The sequence below is a fragment of the Henckelia pumila genome, chromosome 2, assembly GCF_033568475.1.
Source record: "Henckelia pumila isolate YLH828 chromosome 2, ASM3356847v2, whole genome shotgun sequence".
Classification (NCBI taxonomy): domain Eukaryota; kingdom Viridiplantae; phylum Streptophyta; class Magnoliopsida; order Lamiales; family Gesneriaceae; genus Henckelia; species Henckelia pumila.
This window is the reverse complement of record NC_133121.1, coordinates 111,956,685-111,967,033: the sequence shown is the minus strand read 5'-3', so window position 1 is coordinate 111,967,033 and position 10,349 is coordinate 111,956,685. Positions and strand designations below refer to the sequence as shown.

Genomic DNA, 10,349 nt, shown 5'->3' with positions numbered 1-10,349 from the left:
TTGGTTAAAGAGTGATGTGTATATCATGTCCTTATGATTTCCAGATATGTTTCGATTGATATATACTTGCTGATATGTTGAGTTGAGTTGTTGAAAATCTGATATGAATGTTAGAAATGATTTAGAGTTGTTCGGGATCGCTGAAGTAATACCGAAATGCCGTCGAACTCTTGAATCGAAATGATTTGCTATTGTTCTTGGAATCTGAAGTTGTTGAACTATTAGCTGATGATTCCTTGTTTGTTATGCTATGATTTCAGTGTGTAAACAGGACAAGTGAACTCGAGAACGTTGAATTCGAAACCGATAGAAGAACACACAAGGTTGGTTGAGTTTCCTTTGAAGTTCTTGTGGAAGGTTGAGTTGATATTGAACAGAATTTGAGTGGTGTTTGGTAATTGATCTTGGACAGAATTGGACAAGCTCAAAGACATCCTAGACATCACATTTGAAAGGTAAAAGTGGACTACTATTTGATTGGGATTACAACTCGAGATGGTTTGTATCGAGTTCCCACAATTCACATACTTGTTTGCTTAAGTGCTCTTATGTGTTTTACCTTGATTACTTGGATAAGTCTTTGATATAATGAATGCTTTGATTATGATATATGTTGCATTCATCTTGATGACTTATTCCTTGAATTTGAAATGAATGGACACGTTCGAATAGACGATTTGAGGGATTGTATATGTATGGCCTGGGTGGTTGTTTTAGCCTAGTGTCTGAATTACATATATAATGGCTTCAAAGTCTAGAGGAGCAAGATAGTAGCCCCACCTCGATAGGGTGTGTCGGTGGATTAGCTATGATATCTTCTTCTCGGGATCCCAGTCGATGAATGACGAAATGAACCTTGTTTTGAAAGCATGCATTGTATTTACTTCTATATCATGATTGTGATATTGATTATGCATGTTTAGTTGCTTTTACTGGGAAATCTATTTCTCACCGGAGTTATCCGGCTATTGTTTTGTTGTATGTGTCATTGCAATAGGAGGAAGTGGAACCGGGCAAAGGCGGACTTAAAGAACAAGGGATGAAATCGATATAGCGTGAGGATCCGAGTTAGGAGTTATGTGTGCTGTCATGAAGTTTATTGAGTCTTAAACATGATCATGTTAGAAGATACTTGTACCAAGACTTGTAGATGATTGAGTTGTGGTTTTGTTGATGTTTATAGGATTGGAAATATGTTGTAAATCCTTGAATCAACATAAGGTGTCTTGAACTTGATATATGATAATGTTATTGCATGTTATGAGAATTATGATTATGTTGTAAAGCCTTGGAATGATTTATTCCTAACAATTATAGCATGTTAGAATGCATGTTAGATGTTATGATTGATTAAACCATGTCTAGACTTTGGTAGGACATGATCTTGAATCAATCATAGGCATGATCTCGTTTTTGACAGCAGCTGAGCCATATTTTTTTCTGTTGGTTTGGCTGGCGCACGGGCGAGCTCCTGCTCGCGCAAGCCAGGGGGCCTCGGTCCCATTGGCCGGCGCGCGTGCGAGGGGTGATGCCCGCGCGTGCGCAGAGCAATTTATTTTAAAAAAAAAAAAAATTTTTATTCTTTTGTTTAGACTTTGATTATTGTCTAACATGGTTTAATAATGATTAATGAGATTAATGAGAGATTAGAACTCGGGTCATCACAACAGGTGGTATCAGAGCAAGACAATTCTGGACTTAGATAGACAATGAGTGGGGTAGATCGAGTCATCTGCTTTACTTATTTATGATCTATGCTATGATTTAATTACGTGATTGAATTACATGGTTTAAATGATAGCATGATTTACTTTCAAGTAATTTATTACAGTATTGTATTTATTTTATTTGAAAGTATGAGTACTATAATTAACGACACATGTTTACTGGAATATCTGGAATGATTAGAGGCATGTGATCTGTTAATTATGATATGCTACCTGATTATCGGATTTGATTGGAAGCATGTCTTGTTGAGTACTTGTTCTTCGATTCTTTATTTACACCTGAATCAGAACCGAGTCTTGATCAGAGGTAAGATGATCAGAGGAGGACTGAGATAATTTGATGATTTGGTATCCTAACCATTTTGATAATCAGATATGTCTCAACGACCAGGAAGACCTTCTCTTCGACCACAGGTTCCTATTCCTCTGCCAGAACAGACAGTTCATACTCCACCGACAGTTGTTACACCGATAGTGCCTCGAGCTACTGCAGTGCCGAGTAATGAACAGGGAAGTACGTCAAGAGATATGACTGATATGACAGCAACTCCTATGGAAACACTTCTGAAACGTTTCCAATCCTACAAGCCGCCTACTTTGAAAGGTACAGAAAATGCTGTTGAATGCGAGGGATGGCTTGATGATATGGAGATGCTATTTGATTCACTTGACTACGGGGATGAACGGAGAGTTAGATTGATTGGGCACCAGTTGCATGAAGTTGCGAAGAGCTGGTGGTTCACTACAAAAAGAGCTGTGGAGCGTAGAGGAACTGTACTGACTTGGAATGTCTTCAAAACTGAGTTCTACCAACGCTTCTTTCCTGTGTCTTACCGTAAGGATAAAGGGGCTGAGTTTGCAAATCTGAAACAGGGGAATTTGAATATCGAAGACTACGTTGCAAAATTCTCTACATTGCTACGTTTTGCTCCACATGTTGCTGACAGTGACGAGGCTATGGCTGATCAGTTTATCAATGGCCTGAGTCCGGATGTTTTTACACTGGTGAATACAAGGTGACCGAATACCTTTGCTGATGCCTTGAACAGTGCCAAGGGAGCGGAAGCTGGTTTGATACAGCAGCGAGGAGCTTCGTATACCGCACAACCTCTGAGACAGTCACAACCTGCAGCTCCAACTCCGCAACAGTCTTTTCGATTTGAAGGTGGTAGTAGCAGTGGAAAGAAAGGGTTCTTGCAAGCAAGAGGAAAACTGTTTAAGAAGTCTGGGAGCAGTTCTTCGAGTTCCAGTGGTACGAAGCAGAAGTCAGGAGTGTTCTGCAACAGTTGTGGTGGAAATCATCCAACCGATCAGTGCCGAGGTGTATCTGGGAGGTGCCATATATGCCAACAGACGGGTCATTTTGCAAGGGTGTGTCCTCAGAGAAATACTGGACAGGCAAGAGGTGCAGAGTCATCACGATCAGTGGCTCAACCTGGAAGACAGGCCTCTTCTGTTCATTCTTTCCAGCCAGCACATCCACAGCAGCAGACTCGACCAGGTGGAAGTCAGGCAGGCAATCAGCCTCAGAGACAGCAGGCTCATGTCTTTGCTTTGACTGAGGAGCAGGCACAGGGAGCACCTGATGATGTGATTGCAGGTAACTGTTCTATTTCTGGTTATTCTGCTTATGTGTTGTTTGATACCGGTGCATCCCATACGTTTCTATCTGCCAAATTTGTTGCATTGCATTCTTTGCCTGTTGAGTCATTACCAGTTGTAGTATCTGTTTCTTCTCCTTTGGGGAGGGGTCTTATCTCGATTCAGAGAGTAAAGAATTGTGTACTACAGTATGAGGGTAATGAGATTGAGATCGATTGTTTTGTACTTGGTATGTCTGATTTTGATTGTATTATTGGAATTGATATGCTGAATAAGTACAGAGCTACCGTCGATTGCTTTCAGAAGGTAGTGAGATTCAGATCTGAGATGGCTGGAGAATGGAAGTTCTATGGTAAGGGTTCACGTGCTAAGATTCCTCTTATTTCTGTATTATCTATGACCCGACTTTTGCAGAAAGGAGCAGAGGGATTTCTTGTTTATGCGGTGGATACATTGAAAACTAGCCCGAACCTGGCTGACTTGCCAGTGGTTAGTGAATTTGCGGACGTCTTTTCGGATGAGATTCCAGGATTACCTCCGTATCGTGAGATTGACTTCAACATTGAACTGATGCCTGGAACTGCACCGATTTCGAAGGCACCATATCGAATGGCACCAGTGGAATTAAAAGAGTTGAAAGAACAGTTAGAAGATTTATTGGCCAAGGGATACATTCGACCCAGTGTTTCTCCTTGGGGTGCTCCAGTTCTGTTTGTCAGAAAGAAAGACGGATCAATGAGATTGTGTATTGATTACCGGCAACTGAACAAGGCTACGGTAAAGAACAAATACCCTTTGCCTCGTATTGATGATTTATTTGACCAGTTGCAGGGTTCTTCTGTGTATTCCAAGATTGATCTGAGATCTGGATACCATCAGCTGAGAGTTAGGGATTCTGATATTCCTAAGACTGCGTTCAGAACCAGGTATGGCCATTATGAGTTTATAGTTATGCCGTTTGGTTTGACGAATGCTCCAGCTGTATTCATGGCTTTGATGAACCGTGTGTTTCAGAAGTATCTCGATGATTTTGTAATTATCTTTATTGATGATATTGTGATATATTCCAAGAATCTGATTGATCATGCTGAACATCTGAGAACAGTTTTGAAAACCTTACGAGCCGAGAAATTGTATGCTAAACTTTCGAAATGTGAGTTTTGGCTGAAACAGGTTGTCTTTCTTGGACATATTATATCTGGAAATGGTATTTCTGTGGATCCAAGTAAAGTAGAAGCAGTGATCAGTTGGTCAAGACCGACATCTGTTCCTGAGATCCGGAGTTTTATGGGATTGGCTGGGTAATATCGTCGATTTATCAAAGATTTTTCCAGTATTGCGAAGCCAATTACTCAGTTAACTCAGAAAAATGCTCCTTTTGTCTGGTCTGAAGCTTGTGAATCTAGCTTTCTTGAGTTGAAGACACGACTGACCAGTGCACCAGTCTTGACGATTCCTTCAGGTACTGGTGGTTTCACTGTTTACTGTGATGCATCTCATCGAGGATTAGGGTGTGTCTTGATGCAGCGAGGACATGTGATTGCTTATGCCTCAAGACAGTTGAAGTCTCACGAAACCAGATATCCGATTCATGATCTTGAATTGGCCGCCATTGTATTTGCTTTGAAGATTTGGCGACATTATCTGTACGGGGAGCAGTTTGAGATTTATTCTGATCACAAGAGTCTGAAGTATCTATTTGCACAGTCAGAATTGAATATGAGACAGCGGAGGTGGCTTGATTTGCTTAAAGACTTTGATTGTGAGATTAAGTACTATCCAGGGAAATCGAATGCGGCAGCAGATGCACTTAGTCGAAAGGTATGTTCTTTGTCCTTATCGACGATTGGTGTATCAAATTTGATTGAAGACTGTTGTCTGTCTGGGTTAGTATTTGATACGAATTATCAACCTCTTCGACTCTATCAAATGAAAGCTGAACCAGCTTTATTGGTAAGAATTCGAGATGCTCAGAAACTTGATCAGAATATACAGAATTCGATTGAGAAAGTCAGATCAGGGCATGTATCTGAATACCGGGTTCGAGATGATCTTCTTTATGTTCACAATCGCCTTGTAGTGCCTGATATTTCTGATGTGCGACAACAAATACTGACAGAGGCGCATTGTATTCGTTATAGTATTCATCCTGGAGGTAGGAAGATGTATAATGATCTGAAGACTCGATACTGGTGGAAACCAATGAAGTCTGATATCACTGATTTTGTATCTCGGTGTCTGAACTGCCAACAGGTGAAGGCTGAAAGGAAGAAACCGCCTGGCTTGTTACAGAGTTTATCCGTGCCTGAATGGAAATGGGATCATATTTCCATGGATTTCGTGACGAGATTACCTCGATCTTCTAGAGGTTATGATGCTATCTGGGTGATTATCGATAGATTGACGAAGTCTGCGTGTTTTATACCTTATCGTATGACGTACAGACATGATCAGATGGCAGAGATTTATGTCCGTGAAGTTGTCAGATTACATGGTGTGCCGAAGTCTATTGTATCAGATCGTGATCCTCGATTTACATCTCACTTCTGGCATAGCTTACAGAGTGCTTTGGGTACTCAGCTTCGTTTGAGCACAGCTTATCATCCACAAACAGACGGGCAGTCTGAGCGTACCATTCAGACATTGGAGGACATGTTGAGAGTTGTAGTGCTTGATTTTGGCACGAGTTGGCAAGATTCATTACCTCTTTGTGAATTCTCGTACAACAACAGCTACCAATCGAGTATTGGAATGGCTCCATTTGAAGCTTTATACGGAAGAAAATGTCGATCTCCTTTGTACTGGGATGATATTTCAGAAGTACCTGACACTGGCCCTGATATGATATGTGATCTGACTGATCAAGTGAAGCTTATTCAGACAAGAATGAAGACAGCTCAAGATAGACAAGCGAAATATGCTAACATTCGACGTCGACCTTTGTCTTTTGATCAGGGGGATCGAGTATTCCTGAAGATTTCTCCTTTCAGAGGTACAGTCAGATTTGGCAAGCGAGGGAAGTTGTCTCCACGCTACATTGGTCCGTATGAAATTCTGGAGAAAATAGGCAATCTTGCCTATCGATTAGCTCTTCCTCCGGCGTTATCTGGAATACATGATGTCTTTCATGTATCAATGCTTCGAAAGTATCTTTCTGATTAATCTCATGTACTTCAATCTGATGAAGCTGAACTCGACGAGACTTTGAGTTATTTCGAAAAGCCGATTCAGATTCTTGATCGTAAAGAGAAGCAACTTCGTACGAAGACTATTCCGCTTGTGAAGGTTCAGTGGAGTCGTCATGGTATTACAGAAGCGACTTGGGAGACTGAATCAGATATGAGACAACGATTTCCAGAGTTATTTTCTTGATGTGAGTCTCCTTTAGTTTTCTGTTATCTGATATCTGTGATATGATTTGTTGATATTACTAAGATTTCGAGGACGAAATCGAGTCTTAGTGGGGGGGAATTGTAACGCCCGAAATTATTTATTTTTAATCCGAGAATAATTCATTTGGGAATATTTGGAGTTTTGATTTAAATTCTAATATTCTTAAATTTATTAGGATTGAAATTGAATGAATGGAGGAATTAAGGACTGAACTGCAATTATTGCATAGTTGAGGGGCTAAAGTGCAAAATTGTGATTGTTAGTGGGACACTTGTTATTCCTAGGCTTAGTCACGTGTAATTATCTTGCAATTCCATCAGATTCTTCAGCCCAAGGAAAGAAAAGAACCGAGAGCAACTTTCAAGAGATCTTCAAGCTTCATCTTCATCTTCAAATCCTTATATCTTGAGCTACGGTTATCCGAATTCGATTCCGAAAGATGTTTTGGAATCCTCTCGACAAGACCTTCGATTTGATGTAAGTTTTTCTGTCTTTCATGTTGGTTTGAGAATTCGAAATGGACAGGGATCAGAAGTTGGAATGAATTTGATGGTTTTGATCTTCTAGCTTTGATGTTCTTGAAGTTTGGTTAAAGAGTGATGTGTATATCATGTCCTTATGATTTCCAGATATGTTTCGATTGATAAATACTTGCTGATATGTTGAGTTGAGTTGTTGAACATCTGATATGAATGTTAGAAATGATTTAGAGTTGTTCGGGATCGCTGAAGTAATACCGAAATGCCGTCGAACTCTTGAATCGAAATGATTTGCTATTGTTCTTGGAATCTGAAGTTGTTGAACTATTAGCTGATGATTCCTTGTTTGTTATGCTATGATTTCAGTGTGTAAACAGGACAAGTGAACTCGAGAACGTTGAATTCGAAACCGATAGAAGAACACACAAGGTTGGTTGAGTTTCCTTTGAAGTTCTTGTGGAAGGTTGAGTTGATATTGAACAGAATTTGAGTGGTGTTTGGTAATTGATCTTGGACAGAATTGGACAAGCTCAAAGACATCCTAGACATCACATTTGAAAGGTAAAAGTGGACTACTATTTGATTGGGATTACAACTCGAGATGGTTTGTATCGAGTTCCCACAATTCACATACTTGTTTGCTTAAGTGCTCTTATGTGTTTTACCTTGATTACTTGGATAAGTCTTTGATATAATGAATGCTTTGATTATGATATATGTTGCATTCATCTTGATGACTTATTCCTTGAATTTGAAATGAACGGACACGTTCGAATAGACGATTTGAGGGATTGTATATGTATGGCCTGGGTGGTTGTTTTAGCCTAGTGTCTGAATTACATATATAATGGCTTCAAAGTCTAGAGGAGCAAGATAGTAGCCCCACCTCGATAGGGTGTGTCGGTGGATTAGCTATGATATCTTCTTCTCGGGATCCCAGTCGATGAATGACGAAATGAACCTTGTTTTGAAAGCATGCATTGTATTTACTTCTATATCATGATTGTGATATTGATTATGCATGTTTAGTTGCTTTTACTGGGAAATCTATTTCTCACCGGAGTTATCCGGCTATTGTTTTGTTGTATGTGTCATTGCAATAGGAGGAAGTGGAACCGGGCAAAGGCGGACTTAAAGAACAAGGGATGAAATCGATATAGCGTGAGGATCCGAGTTAGGAGTTATGTGTGCTGTCATGAAGTTTATTGAGTCTTAAACATGATCATGTTAGAAGATACTTGTACCAAGACTTGTAGATGATTGAGTTGTGGTTTTGTTGATGTTTATAGGATTGGAAATATGTTGTAAATCCTTGAATCAACATAAGGTGTCTTGAACTTGATATATGATAATGTTATTGCATGTTATGAGAATTATGATTATGTTGTAAAGCCTTGGAATGGTTTATTCCTAACAATTATAGCATGTTAGAATGCATGTTAGATGTTATGATTGATTAAACCATGTCTAGACTTTGGTAGGACATGATCTTGAATCAATCATAGGCATGATCTCGTTTTTGACAGCAGCTGAGCCATATTTTTTTTCTGTTGGTTTGGCTGGCGCACGGCGAGCTCCTGCTCGTGCGCGCGCGAGCCAAGCCAGGGGGCCTCGGTCCCATTGGCCGGCGCGCGCGCAAGGGGTGATGCCCGCGCGTGCGCAGAGCAATTTATTTTTAAAAAAAAAAAAATTTTTATTCTTTTGTTTAGACTTTGATTATTGTCTAACATGGTTTAATAATGATTAATGAGATTAATGAGAGATTAGAACTCGGGTCATCACACTATTCCTATTAAATCATTTTATGAAAAATCCATTTCCGGACAGCAACCTCATTAAACTCCAAAATTCTGCACCTATCCAACAAAAAATAGCCAAAAACTCCACCTAAACTTAACCGAATTCGTTTTCTCTTGAACCACATATTCCTAACATCCTAGGCTAATTCATGTCCCAAGCCCTTAGCCAAATTCTGATTTATACCCTTTTTCACACACTTGTTTCTGGGCAGTCCCAATCCTTACAAAAATTCTTCCCACTTACCTTAATCTATTCTCCCTTCTAAATTTAATCCATTAGACGCCCTTTATCCCAACTTATAAACCAAGGCCAAGACCACCTCTTAGACTCACTCGCACCCTTAGAACCAGCCCTTCCTCAAGCCTAGAACAATCGGCCTCAGCCCCTAAGACTGACTCTTTCACAAGCCAAATCAAATTCCCAACTCAAAATAGTCCCTGCCCTTGAGCCAATTCTCAGTTCGAAACAGCTCGTCCTTGAGACAAAACCCAGCTCGTGAGAGTCCTGCCCCAAGCCAATTTCCAGAAACCCAGCTCCTACAACATACGATCAACAAACCCTCACCTCAACATTTGCTAGCCAACTCTCACACCCTAGGTGCTACCATGTGAGCTACTTTCTCACCCATGGTAGCTCCTATATCATCATCCGATTTACAAACAAAACTCAATCAACGAAAACTCACGCTCACGAACAGGGGAGGGGTGCAATGCACAAAAGCTTGAGACTCAACAAAATATCCCCATTCATCACAAGAAATATATACACACCGACCATGAGTATGAGCGACACATCAAAAAGGAGCCTAGAAACAACGCTTAGCTAAACACACGGAGAACTTGGACTTCGAACGACCCAACAAGAAATCAGAAATAAAACGAGTTGCTATTCTTAAATCCAAAAATAATGAAAGGCAAGCAAGAAACAAGCATACAATCGTAATAATATACTTGGTGTCCAAATAAACCCATAAATATTGCCTAAACCATGGAAGATCAGAAATGGGGAGGAGCTCAATATTTGTAGGCCGAGTTAAGGAAGGATGGAGGAACTCGAGCAGCTCGCCTGGAGGAGAAACATCACTTGAAAAATGTCATGCTGCGGCGGCCGATGGTTGAAGGAGGATAAGTAAGAGTGCCGATCGAGAACAGGAAAAGAAATGGAGAGGGGAGAAAGAAACGTGATCCATAGGCTATAGCTTGGAGAAGGGAAAATGAGCATGGGCCGGAACTTGGACCGTGTAAAAGGGTTACATTGTGTTTGGATCACGGGAATTGGACGGGATTTTGTGGGATTTGAAATTGAAAATATCGTTTTAGTGTTTGACAATTTGAAATTTCAAAACGGG

At 40.3% G+C, this 10,349-nt stretch overlaps 1 long non-coding RNA gene across 2 annotated transcripts; it reads left to right on the top strand.

Moving 5' to 3' along the window:
• Window positions 1-270: 270 nt before the first annotated feature.
• Window positions 271-8,528, top strand: LOC140885498 (uncharacterized). Of its 2 annotated transcripts, XR_012150967.1 has the most exons (5): window positions 271-323; window positions 413-455; window positions 7,568-7,630; window positions 7,720-7,762; window positions 8,305-8,528. It is a non-coding gene; the product is annotated as an uncharacterized lncRNA (long non-coding RNA). The 2 variants fall into 2 exon arrangements; XR_012150966.1 differs by lacking the exons at window positions 271-323; window positions 413-455 and adding an exon at window positions 7,070-7,199.
• Window positions 8,529-10,349: the final 1,821 nt, after the last annotated feature.